The 12,768-nt window shown below is 38.0% G+C and overlaps 1 long non-coding RNA gene across 1 annotated transcript in view; it reads right to left on the bottom strand.

Annotated features, from left to right (window-relative positions):
- The window catches only part of LOC134728433 (uncharacterized), a 138,181-nt gene that overhangs the window by 57,702 nt on the left and 67,711 nt on the right, over window positions 1–12,768 (bottom strand). The window lies entirely within an intron of this gene.

Here is a 12,768-nt window from a genome sequence, read left to right as displayed (position 1 = left end):
AGAAAATTTTTGCAATCTACTCATCTGACAAAGGGCTAATATCCAGAATCTGCAAAGAACTCAAACAAATTTACAAGGAAAAAACAAACAACTCCATCAAAAAGTGGGCAAAGGATATGAACAGACACTTCTCAAAAGAAGACGTTTATGCAGCCAAAAGACACATGAAAAAATGCTCATCATCACTGGCCATCAGAGAAATGCAAATCAAAACCACAATGAGATACCATCTCACACCAGTTAGAATGGCGATCATTAAAAAGTCAAGAAACAACAGGTGCTGGAGAAGATGTGGAGAAATAGGAACACTTTTACACTGTTGGTGGGACTGTAAACTAGTTCAACCACTGTGGAAGACAGTGTGGTGATTCCTCAAGGATCTAGAACTAGAAATAGCATTTGACCCAGCCATCCCATTACTGGGTATATACCCAAAGGATTATAAATCATGCTGCTATAAAGGCGCATGCACATGTATGTTTATTGTGGCACTATTCACGATAGCAAAGACTTGAAACCAACCCAAATGTCCATTAATGATAGACTGGATAAAGAAAATGTGGCATATATATGCCGTGGAATACTCTGCAGCCATAAAAAAGGATGAGTTCATGTCCTTTGTAGGGACATGGATGAAGCTAGAAACCATCATTCTCAGCAAACTATTGCAAGAACAAAAAACCAAACACCGCATGTTGTCACTCATAGGTGGGAATTGAACAACGAGAACGCTTGGACACAGAAAGGGGAACATCACACACCAGAGCCTGTCGTGGGCTGGGGGGAAGGGGGGAGGGAAGGCATTAGGAGATATACCTAATGTAAATGATGAGTTAATGGGTGTAGCACACCAACATGGCATATATATACATATGTAACAAAGCTGCCCGTTGTGCACATGTACCCTAGAACTTAAAGTATTAAAAAAAAAAAAAGAAAGAAAGAAATAGCCAATCATCTGTTGCCTGAGAGCACAGTAGGAGGGACAATGATCGGGATATAAACCCAGGCATTCGAGCAGGCAATGGCTACCCTCTTTGGGTCCCCTCCATTTGTATAAGAGCTCTGTTTTCACTCTATTAAATCTTGCAACTGCACTCTTCTGGTCCGTGTTTGTTACAGCTCGAGCTGAGCTTTCACTAGCCGTCCACCACTGCTGTTTGCCACCGTCGCAGACCCGCCACTGACTTCCATCCCTCTGGATCCGGCAGGGTGTCTGCTGTGCTCCTGATCCAGTAAGGCGCCCATTGCTGCTCCCTATCCGGCTAAAGGCTTGCCATTGTTCCTGCAAGGCTAAGTGCCTGGGTCGTCCTAACCGAGCTGAACACTAGTCACTGGGTTCCATGGTTCTCTTCTGTGACCCACGGCTTCTAATAGAGCTATAACACTCACTGCATGGTCCAAGATTCCATTCCTTGGAATCTGTGAGGCCAAGAACCCCAGGTCAGAGAACATGAGGCTTGCCACCATCTTGGAAGTGGCCCGCCACCATCTTGGAAGTGGCCCGCCACCATCTTGGAAGTGGCCCGCCACCATCTTGGGAGCTCTGGGAGCAAAGACCCCCTGGTAACAATATCACAGTAACATAATCAATATAAAAATTATTAATTCATGAGATATTTCACAATTTGTTATCAAACATTTGAAATCTAGTGTGCACTTCACACTTACAGCACTTCTCAGTTTAGACCAGCCATATTTCAAGTGCTCAATTGCCACATGTGGCTAGTGGCTGCTGTATTGGATGGTGCAGCTTCAGGATATGTTGCCATCTATTGAGTGTTAATGCTTTATTTTGAACAAAGCCAGTCACTAAAAATTTGAAATTGAAATCCTGGAATTTTAAAAGTAAAAGTATCCTCAAAGATCCTCTAATGCCATCTCTCAACTCTAGAGCAAAATAATGGAAGAGCAACAGGACTGGAATGCAGGTCTCTTGATAGCTAGATTACATTCTCTTCTCCCTTATATACCATAACATAGCAACCAATAATATTCTTAAAAGGAAACATTACAATTTGAATTTATAAAGAAATTTCTGGCTTCACCTTTAAAAAGATCACCACAGAATTATTCTTAAAAATTGCCGGCTGGGTGCGGTGGCTTATGCCTGTAATCCCAGGACTTTGGGAGGCCGAGGTGGGCAGATCACGAGGTCAGGAGATGGAGACCATCCTGGCTAACACGGTGAAACCCCATTTCTACTAAAAATACAAAACATTAGCCGGGCGTGGTGGCGGGCGCCTGTGGTTTCAGCTATTCCGGAGGCTGAGGCAGGAGAATGGCGGGCATGAACCGGGGAGGTGGAGCTTGCAATGAGCCCAGATCGTGCCACAGCACTCCAGCCTGGGTGATAGAGCGAGACTCCATCGCAAAAAAAAAAAAAATTGCCTATCTTCAGAAAATGAGTGATTTCTTTTTAAAAAATTCAATTTGCAAACACATTTTCCAGACTATATCCACTGTGCAGTAATGCTACTTGCCAAGTTGAAAACAGAGCACATACAGTAGACTAAAGAGCAACTCGTCATTGCTACATTTTCGTTGTATGAAGTACTTAAGTCAGCAGCATAAACATATAATAAACTCAGATACCATAGCAAAGTTAGTAATGTACTAGCCTTTCTCCATTTCTCTCTAGAGAAGGGGTATCCAGCTTCAATTTATCTGCTCAGCTTTCACGTCTAAGCCAAATGATATTACTTACAACTTGAATTTTAAAATTCACTTTGCTAATTTTTTTCCAGCCAACTGATTCTATGGGACCTTGGAAAAAAATAAAAATACAAAATAATTGAGGTGCTAAATAGGCAAATTGAGATTTAATTAGCTACACAACCTTTATCAAGCTATTTTTCTAAGGAAAATTGGGACATTTTACATTCACTTTGACTTTTTGAAAAAAAGTAGGTCTTGAGTTTGCTAGCTTAGCTCAATTACTCTAACTTTTAGTGATAATAAATATTATGTTCCAAGTTAACTAGTGTACCAAATGAAAGCTTTTATGGAAGAAAAGTCAGACAATCAAAGGACAGGTGAGAACAAGGCAGGGAAAGCTCCATCTATCCAGGTTGCTCACAATGACAAAAAACAAACAAGAGTATATTAGTTCATTTTCATGCTGGTAATAAAGACATACCTGAGACTGGGTAATTTATAAAGGAAGGAAGTTTAATGGACTCACAGTTCCAGATGGCTAGGGAGGCCTCACAATCATGGCAGAAGATGAAGGAAGGACAAAGAGATGTATTACATGGCGGCAGGCAAGAGGTCATGCGTCATGCGCAGGGGAACTCACCTTTATAAAACCATCAGATCCCATGAAACTTATTCATTATTTCAGGGTAAAAGCCTGCCCCTGTGATTCAATTACCTCTTAATGGGTTTCTCCCACAACACATGAGGAATATTATCATTCAGGGTGAGATATGGGTGGGGATAGAGCCAAACCATATCAAAGAGATATGCTGCTTTGGTAATCTTCCTAGCTGAAATAAATTAACAGTGAATCAACATCCTGTATCTTGCTACCATGTTGGCTATAAACAATCCATTAAAATGTCAACTCAGAGTGGAGAAGAGAAATTATGCTGGACAAATGTATGATGCTGATAAATGATCTGATTGTGACCACAAAACATGAGCAAGTAAAACAGAGTGGAACTCTTCTCACCAACTGTAACTACTGGGCACCAGCCCACAAATCCTTACTGCTGTATCTGAATTCTGCTTAGCCTAAAACTAGATTACACACTGGACTGCCAACCTGCCAGATGTTTTTCCTATGTTGCAAATCATGTTCTTGCTAAGGAGTCAAAGGTAAAACATGGGGGGAAATCTGAATCCATAAGTAATTGGCCCTTTCTGTTGGGACGATCTTGGTCAAGTCTGTTGGAAGCACACTAATAGGAAAGTATGATATCCCATCTCCAACCTGAGCTTGGCAGGGAATACAAGAATCCCCATGCTGTCCTGGCACAGCTTGGTGCTCTACTCCCTGTGGAAATGTTTTTCAAAATATAACTTTTCTAGGAAGTGTGTTAAGAATTTAAATCCTAGACCTACTTCAGACACACTGATGTAGAATGTATGGCAGGGGAGCTCAGAAATCTGCATCGTAACAAGCTCCCTAGGTGATGATTTTATCTTCAAAGAATTTATTTTCCATCAAAGTGTGACAATTTCTGCAGTAGGGCCAAAGAGACAGGCAGAACAAGAAACTATATCAAATATCTATTTTCTGAAGGATCTGTGAATTTCAAGGGGAAGGGAATGAGCTCTATATTGTTTCAGTTTTCTGCCACCATACAGAGGGGTATGGCAGATCTTCACATTACTGCACCAGAGCTAAGGTTCTTCAAGGTTCTTGGAGTTCTGAGAGCCTTGACAAAAGCACCTGGGTAATTTGTGTAGCTCCTGGAGACGGGGTGAAACCAAATTTAAAATGAAGCTTCTTGACACCAATTTTATAATAATGTCTGTTTCGTTAAAATGGTACAAAGAACTCAGGCCACCATCATTCACCTGAATACCAAAATCTCCCTAATTAACTTAATGTTTTGTATTCCATAACAGAGATTCCCTTTAAGTAACCTTGACATCAATTTGTCCAGATTCCTTTTATAGAGAGCCTCATGTAAACTGGGCAAAACGCATCTAAGGCATGAGGGGAAGGAGGTAGATATATTAATTTCTGATGCCTTCAAGGCAGCACCCCAAGAAATCAGCTCCTCTGAGCAGCCCGTAGATAGCTAAACTGCCAAACAACCTCAGTGATGTCAGAACAAGAATAGAAATAGAAGCGAGAGAAAACAAAGAAGCACTCTAGAGCTTATGAGAAGGGCAATCATGCCCAGAAATCTTAGTAATTTGAGCTATGGTCTGAGGATGTCAGGGGAAGAGTGAAGATTGTTGGAACCAGTATTGGGGAAGACATGGGGAAATAGTTGCAAAGGTTATCTGAAGCTTTTTCCATCTCAAGTGTCCAGATTGTTCTGCATAATTGGAGAGATCTTGGATCTAGGCATGGATGACTGACTCAAAGTCATTAAACCTAGAAAGTGATGAACATTTGGAAAGAGGTTTAGATTCAATGCTTACTAGTATGCAATAATGCAAAAAAAAATTACAACCACTTTATGGAAGTTCAAGGGACAGAGAAATCTAAAAATTTTCAGCAAGCAAGTAATAGTATACATACATTAATTGTATATCCATTGCATATAGGATATTGTATGTAAAATATACTAAAGCTTGCTTTAAAAATCAACAAGAATATCTTTACTCAGTTTTAAATTTGTTTGATTTTTACAAACTTAATAAATACATATATTTGATCATCCAGTCTTATTGTTGTTACATAACGTCCTGAACTCGTTCAGGGAAAGCTCTTCTATCAGGAGAATTTTCAGGTGCTTGAGCATCCTTCATGAGTCAAGAGGGAGTATATTTTATTTTCTCCCTTCACTACAGAGCCTTCTAAATATGTACTGCCTCTTCTTTGACAAACTCTTTTCTGTGGCACACAAGAAAACACAACATGTATTAGTCAGTACATTTTCAGTCGTAGCTGGCAGAAACTATCCGATCTGGCTTAAATGACTGGGAAGATCAAAGATAACGGCTTCAGGCATGAATAGATCCAGGGATTTTTAAAGCACATCAGGATTTTCTCTTCTTTCTCCGGCCACAAAATAGAAAACAAACAAAACAAAACAAAACAAAAAAACAGCTACTGGTCAACCCGGGGGTAAGAGTTTTTGATGATATTTTCTACTGAAAAAAAACCTTCACAGACCTTGATTGTCCTGATGTGGGTATTAAGCCCGTCCTTAAATCATTCACTGTGGCCAGAAGGTTGGATACTCTAGTTACTCAAGACCATGCTTGCTGCTAACCTCTCTGGCTGGAGGAAAAGTTCAGTCCCACCTAGAATGTGCAGTGGTTTCCCTGCAAGAAAGAGCAGTTCTAGTTCCAGGAAAATGCCGATCTAGCACTATTTGTTTTCTTTTGTTTAAATCATTGAAACAAACCAAACGGAGCTCCATGTGTAACTCCTAGTGTGCTGGTAGATGTGTTTCCCTTTGCTGCTATTATCCGGAGGTAAAAAGGGGATCATTTCTGGCTGAAGAACACAGCCTAGCCTAGTATTTTCCTCTCATTGCTGCTATTACCAGCTGATAGTAAGGACTTTCAGCTATCCATTCTTTGTGAATAGATTGGGGCACACTGGTATTTCCTGACCTGGAAAGAGATATCCCTATTGTATTTTTAGGGTTTCATGTCATTCAATAGCCAAGCTCAGCTGCCTTTAAAAGCTCTCCAGAGATTCATCCCAGGGTTCTTATGAACTCTCCTTTCTAACCTAAAGAAACTGCCTCAAGGGCTCATTCCTGGGTTACTCCAGTTCATAGCTCCTCTTCCATTACCATTATTTCACCTCTAGAGAAATAAGCTTCTTTTAAGATCCTCTGTATGAATTTTCTTTGTTATCATTGGGTCTTTCTTTTTGTTTTTTGTCATTGTTGTTGTTTTGTTTTTTGTTTTTTTTAATCAAAGCCGACTGTGTTTAGCTATCTGAATCTTCTCTATGAGGAAATGATGCACAGCAGCTTCCCCATCCCACTCACTCTTGTCTTAAAATCACTTTTTACTTATAATTCACAACTCTGCACAAGCAGACTAGCTGTAAATTTTCTCTTTCTCCCATTCTAAGACATCTTATATCTGTCCAATGCTATAGTCAGGGATTCACAGCGTCATTTATAATTTAAAACATGCAGAGGTCAGGAGCCGGGGCAAAATGGTCAAATCCCATCTTTACCAAAAAACACAATAAATTAGCCACGTGTGGTGGTGCGCACCAGTAGTCCCAGCTATCTGGGAGGCTGAGGTGGGAAGATGGCTTGAGCTCAGCAGGAGGTCAAGGCTGCAGTAATCTGTGATCTTGCTACTGCACTCCAGCCTGGGTGACCACAGAGTAAGACCCTTTCCAAACAAAAACAAAAACAAAAAAAATCCAGGCCTTTTGTTTTTGCTTTTTCATAAATAGAAGACTCTATATTCACATGTTAACCTAGGACCTATGTGGAAAATCGTTTCTACAAAGTTTATTTTTTCACAACTATTTTCATAACCAGTGAAATAGCCTGCTTTTGACTGAGCTATTACCTGTGCCAAGAACACTATGCACTTCATATCTGTCCCTTTATAGCCTTAAGTTTTTCTACTCAAGAGTCCATTTCCAGAAAACTATTTTAAGGAAACAAAATAATGCAGCAAATTCTTAACATCAAAGGTATTAATTGCACTGTTACTTCTCATAACAGCAATAACAAAAATCAACTAAACCAAAAAGGAAGCCATTTATGTATTCGATAATAAGGGATGTTAAAAATTATACATACATTTTATAGAGACTTTGCAATATTATCGACAAAGTTTCTAAAAGTATGGGGAAGTGTTTATGACATTTTTTAAAAAGACAAGTGAGATACAAATTACACAGCTAAATCTCAAGTAAAACTATAAGAGGACAAAAATTGAAAGAGAATAAAATGGCAGAGTAGTTATCTTTTAGCAGATTATGGAGGACTAATTTTGGTGTTTGCTCAATAATCTGCACATACATAATCTCTTAGGATAAGAAAAAATAAGCTATAGAATTAAAAATAAACTACCTAATCAGTGGCCCTTTCTTTTTTTTCTTCTTTGTACTCAGAGATTACTTAGTTTATAATGATCACTTTCTGACTTGCACGGTGATGATTTATGATTTTGCTGGTCTTATGCACCAGATCATCATTCACTGAATTGTAGGAGTCCTGCCTTGTTTTGATTTTCGTTTCTGCGGCCCTGAGTAGAGTCTTCTAAAACCCTGGTACTCATCTGCACTTTATTGTATTAATTTGAAAGTGTAAAAGTTATAGTTCCAATTTTTAGTTATTATAACTTCCACTTTCTCTATAATGAGCTTCTGAGGACATGGCTAGAGACTAAACAAACAAAAAAATCAAACCAGCATCTAACTCATAAATGTGAAACATCAGCTACCTGGACGTAAGATCAGTCTCTGCATGAAAATTGCTATTGTTTCCAGAAAAGGATGAGCAAAAATGAAACGATACACCAGAGATAGAATTATCATCTAATGACAAAGCCAAAATTTGAAATTTGAGAACCTGTAATCTGTAATCTTTGTCTAAGATGAAAATGTCACTTGTTATTGAACATCTCTGCATCTGCTTAGTCATGATTGAGGCTCGGTTTTGGTCCCTGATTCTAGCTGTGACTACACCTAGCCAAAACCACCAGCTTAAAAGTGTCTGGTTAGTAAAGCCAGTTATTTGTTTCCATGGCACCCAAAATAAACTAGTGGTTAAGACTTTTAAAATGTAAGGTTAGCAAATTGATCTGTGGTCTTGCCTTGCCTAAAATGTGACTTTAAATGTGACTCTGAGTAGTTGAATCTGGATACAAACAACTCAGATTGCAGGGTTCTACTTTAGTCAGAATGTTGAAATAAGTAGTTTATCTTACGTCTTCCTCTCCTTTTTTTATTCATATCCATCCTTTTTCCCCCTCCTGCTTTCTCTTTTCCTTCTCCTTTTCTCTCGCTTATTTCTTTCTCTCTCCCATAATATCTGTTATTTTGTGGCCCTATCCTTTCAAAACATGCATACCTTTTTGTTAAATTTAGCTCAAAGCTGCCTCCTTATATATTCAAAGCTTGGCCTCGTGGTTTCTCTGTGCACGGTAACTGTAACCTAACTGGATATATAAACAGACTGTAATCTGTTCTTGTTCCAATCACTGAGTTTTGGCCAATCAAAGACAGCCAACTATTCAAATTGCGTTCAAATAAGGCAAACCCAGAGCTATAACCAATCTGGCTGTTTCCATATCTCACATACTTGTTTTCCATAGGTTGCTTCCCTTTTTCTCTCCATAAATGTTCTTCCACCACGTGGCTCTGCTGGAGTCTCTCTGAATCTACTCTGGCCTGAGAGGCTGCCCAATGCAACAGTCCTCCTCTGCTCAATTAAACTCTGTTATATTTAATTTGTCTAAGGTTTTTCTTTTAACACTCTGTGTAACCCTATTGAGGCTGTGATTCACATGGTCCAATTAAAGAACTATATAGCAAATAAATTGAAACATAACTAAAACCTAAGTTCAAGATAATCACCTGCTTATGGTATTTCTTTAACATCTCAAAGTAAACACGCAGTCCACAACAATAATTTTTAGAATCCCCTTTCTTCTTTTTCCTATGATAAAATTTATGGAATCCATTGTTTTAGACTAGTGTCCTGCCTAGGCCCCCGCAGCCCAAAACAAATAAAAATGGGGTCAGTGCATGCTAAATGCCACACCATCAAACTGTACTTTAAGCCAGTTTCTCCTGGCAACAGGAGATTCACAGAACTCTATCAGAAAGAGCACAGTCGATCTAAGTCAGCATCATTTAAGGAAGTCCTCTTTGCTTCAACACTTACAAGAAAGGGAACCTGTAGTGACTTGATGTTAACCAGTCACTTTTTTTTAATTTTTCTGTTTTCATGTCCCCACCTTACAAAAACCAGCCATTCTATCATGCCCAACTCATTCTATTTTATAAAATGACGTTTTGCTCTATTCCAGAATCACAAATAAAAGCCAATTCAATTTTTAAGTTTATTGTAATTTTGTCTTTTGACAACTCCTACTATAACTCCTGCAGCACATTTCTGCTCAAATCCTCCAGGAAATATTTTCCCATTTTCTTCTCCCATTCATTCACTCACATCTCCAGATTCTGCACTATGTGAATTAAGTCCTTTGTATTGAGGTGACTATGTCACCTTACTTGGCAGAGGACTTTATAGATGTAATTAAGATGAGGACCCTGAAATGGAAAAATTATCCTGGATTGTTGAGATGGCACATGGGTCCTTAAAAGCAGAGAAACTTCCCTGACTAGAATCAGAGAAGAGATGTGACAACAACAAAAGCAGGGTAACAAAAATGAAGACTCAACCTACTCTTGCTGACTTTGAAGAAGGAGGAAGGCAATCATAAGCCAAGAAATGGCAGATGGCTTCTAGAAGCTGGAAAGGACAAGAAAACGTATTCTCTCCCAGATCCTCGAGAAAAAAAAAAAACACAGCCTCACCAACACCTTGATTTTAACCTAAAGGACAAATATAAAAGGGATAGAACTTTTTTCAGTGGATAGCAAAGAGGAAGGAACTGATGGAGAAAAGCTGATACCCACTTTGATGGGGAAGATAAGTTCCTACCTGGAAAGTGCTTACATTTTAAAATTTGCTCACCATTTTTGCTTCCTATAAGTGTCCTGGGTCTTCCCATAGGAAAGGAAAAACGCATTTACACTCATTTTTATAAATCTAAATTGCTCCCCTTTCCCATTTCCTTCATAGCGCCATTTGGAAAGCTGAAGACAAAATATAATAACTAAAGTTAATAAATGTTGTGTTTCTTGTGTGCTAGACATCGTGAAATATGTATTTTAAGCATTATTTTATTTACTTCCCAAATCAAGCCTATACATTTGATATTACTATATTCAACAGGTGAGGAAATAAAGGTCTAAAGAAGGTAAAACTTTCCCAAGTTCAGTCAGCTAGAAAAATGGCAGACCAAGGGTTAAACCCTGGTATCTTTTCCTATAAAACTCTAATTCTGAAGTACTGTTTTATAGTCGATCAATATAACAGATGAAAGTATAATATGTGTTGGCTACCCTTTAATTCCCCATGCGCTGAAAACGACTAGCCTCTACAAACAAATTGGAGGCAGTAACATTCCAAGGAAAAACATCAGGTACTTCCAAATTATATCATCAGTTTATCTTGGAACCAGCTCAATAAATAATGGCTTTCAGGAATCTTAGAATATAGCACTGACCAGGTGCAGTAGTTCATGCCTGTAATCCTAGCACTTTGGAAAGCCAAGGTAGGACGACTGCTTGAGCTGAGGAGTTCAAGACCAGCCTGGGCAACATAGTAAAACCTCATCTCTACAAAAAGAAACTTTTAATGAATTTTTAAAAGAATATAGCATTAAGCTCAGTATCACGCTAAGTATCCAATAGAGAAGAACTATGTCCAAATTTCAATTTTTTGTTTCTATAATGGTTGGCGAATGAGATATTTTGATTAATTAAATTATACAGTTTCCTTTTTGTTATAGTTCCAAAGTAAGAACAGGGAATTGAATTTGAAAGATAAGCAAGAGCTATCACTAAAGTACAAGAGGATCAGTGGGATAGGGGTCAAGTACAGAAGAAAAAAAGAAAAGAAAAGGTAAGAAATTTACCACAGTGTAAGGAGAATTGATAGAATTTCTGTTTATGGCTTTGATAATAAGTCTTCATTTCTCATATGGCTATAGAATAAAGATGAGAAAGTTTATTCACTACAGAATTGTTATTCTCAAATAGAAAATAATGTTTTAACTTTCCAAAATAAACCTCTCAAGGTGGGCAGTTACAGCAGTATCTCCCTGTTAGTGTCAAAGAATTGGCTCGGTGGAAGTAGGACTTCTAACACACACATGATGTTATAGGCTGATTATCTCCACCCAGAATTAATATGTTAAAGCCCTAACGTTGAATACCAAGGAATGTGACCTTTAAAGAAATAATTAAGATAAAATAAGATCATATGGATAGATCTTAATCCAATCTGACTGATATCTTTATGAAAAGAGCGGATCAGGACACGGACAACACAGAGTGCCAACCATCTGAAGACACAGTAAGAAGGCGGCCATCTGCAAGCCAAGGAAAGAGGCCTCTGAAAAAAATCAAACCTGCTGACACCTTGATCTTGTATTTCTAGCCTCCAGAACTATGAGAAAAAGAAAAAGTATATTGCTTGAGCCAAACAGTTTGTCGTACTTTGATATGGCAGCTCTAAAAAACTAATAAACATGCCCTTCCAGTAATAAGACCTCATCCCCACTTTCCAGTGATGGATTTAATTGGTCTGGGTGAGGTTTGCTTTCCAGGTTTTGTTTATGGTTTAATTTAGTTCAATTATGTTTGTGAAGAATACAGAGTTGTTCCTATATAAATGAATCATATTTTAACAGATGTAATTTTTTAATTTTACATTTTTTAATAATTTTACAATATTTTAAACAATGTCCAACAATTTTAAACAATTTTAAACAATGTCCAACAATTCAGAAATATTCACAAAATGCTCATCTAAAAAATATATAGAGTAATATTACCAATTGAGACAGTTGGAAACTCACTTTACTTAATTTCCATGCAAATATTCCTACTGAAAATGTTTATATACCTGAGTTATAGAAAAATCTGATGTTGAGGGAATGTGCTAGCTTAATACTTGAGAGTCCAGGTTGAATTCTGACTTTTCTCCCATCTGGATGAGCTTTAGTCTACTTAACTTTCTGGCTATTTCCTCTAGTGTTTTACCTTTTTCTTAGAGTTCAGACAAAAAGAGATTTAGTTATAGTTCTCTAAAATCATTGAACATCAACCTCAAGTTTTCCTCTCTTGAATTTCTCAACAAGGACAACTTGCTTCCTTTGCTGAGGAAATGAAAAGTTTCTAGTTTCCCTTCTTGCCTAAATTCTACATGTAGGAATCACTTTTTATAGGGACTATATTCTGAATGCTTCAGTAAAAATGATAATTTTCATAGCTTTTATGACAATTATATGTATGAAAAGTGCTACTTACTACTCTGGACTGGGTAAATGGGGAAAAGAACTACTACTATTCGTTTCATAGCC

The sequence above is a fragment of the Pan paniscus genome, chromosome 10 (assembly GCF_029289425.2).
Source record: "Pan paniscus chromosome 10, NHGRI_mPanPan1-v2.0_pri, whole genome shotgun sequence".
NCBI classification, from domain to species: domain Eukaryota; kingdom Metazoa; phylum Chordata; class Mammalia; order Primates; family Hominidae; genus Pan; species Pan paniscus.
The sequence above is the reverse complement of the archived record's forward strand: the minus strand, read 5'-3'. Positions and strand labels throughout refer to the sequence as shown.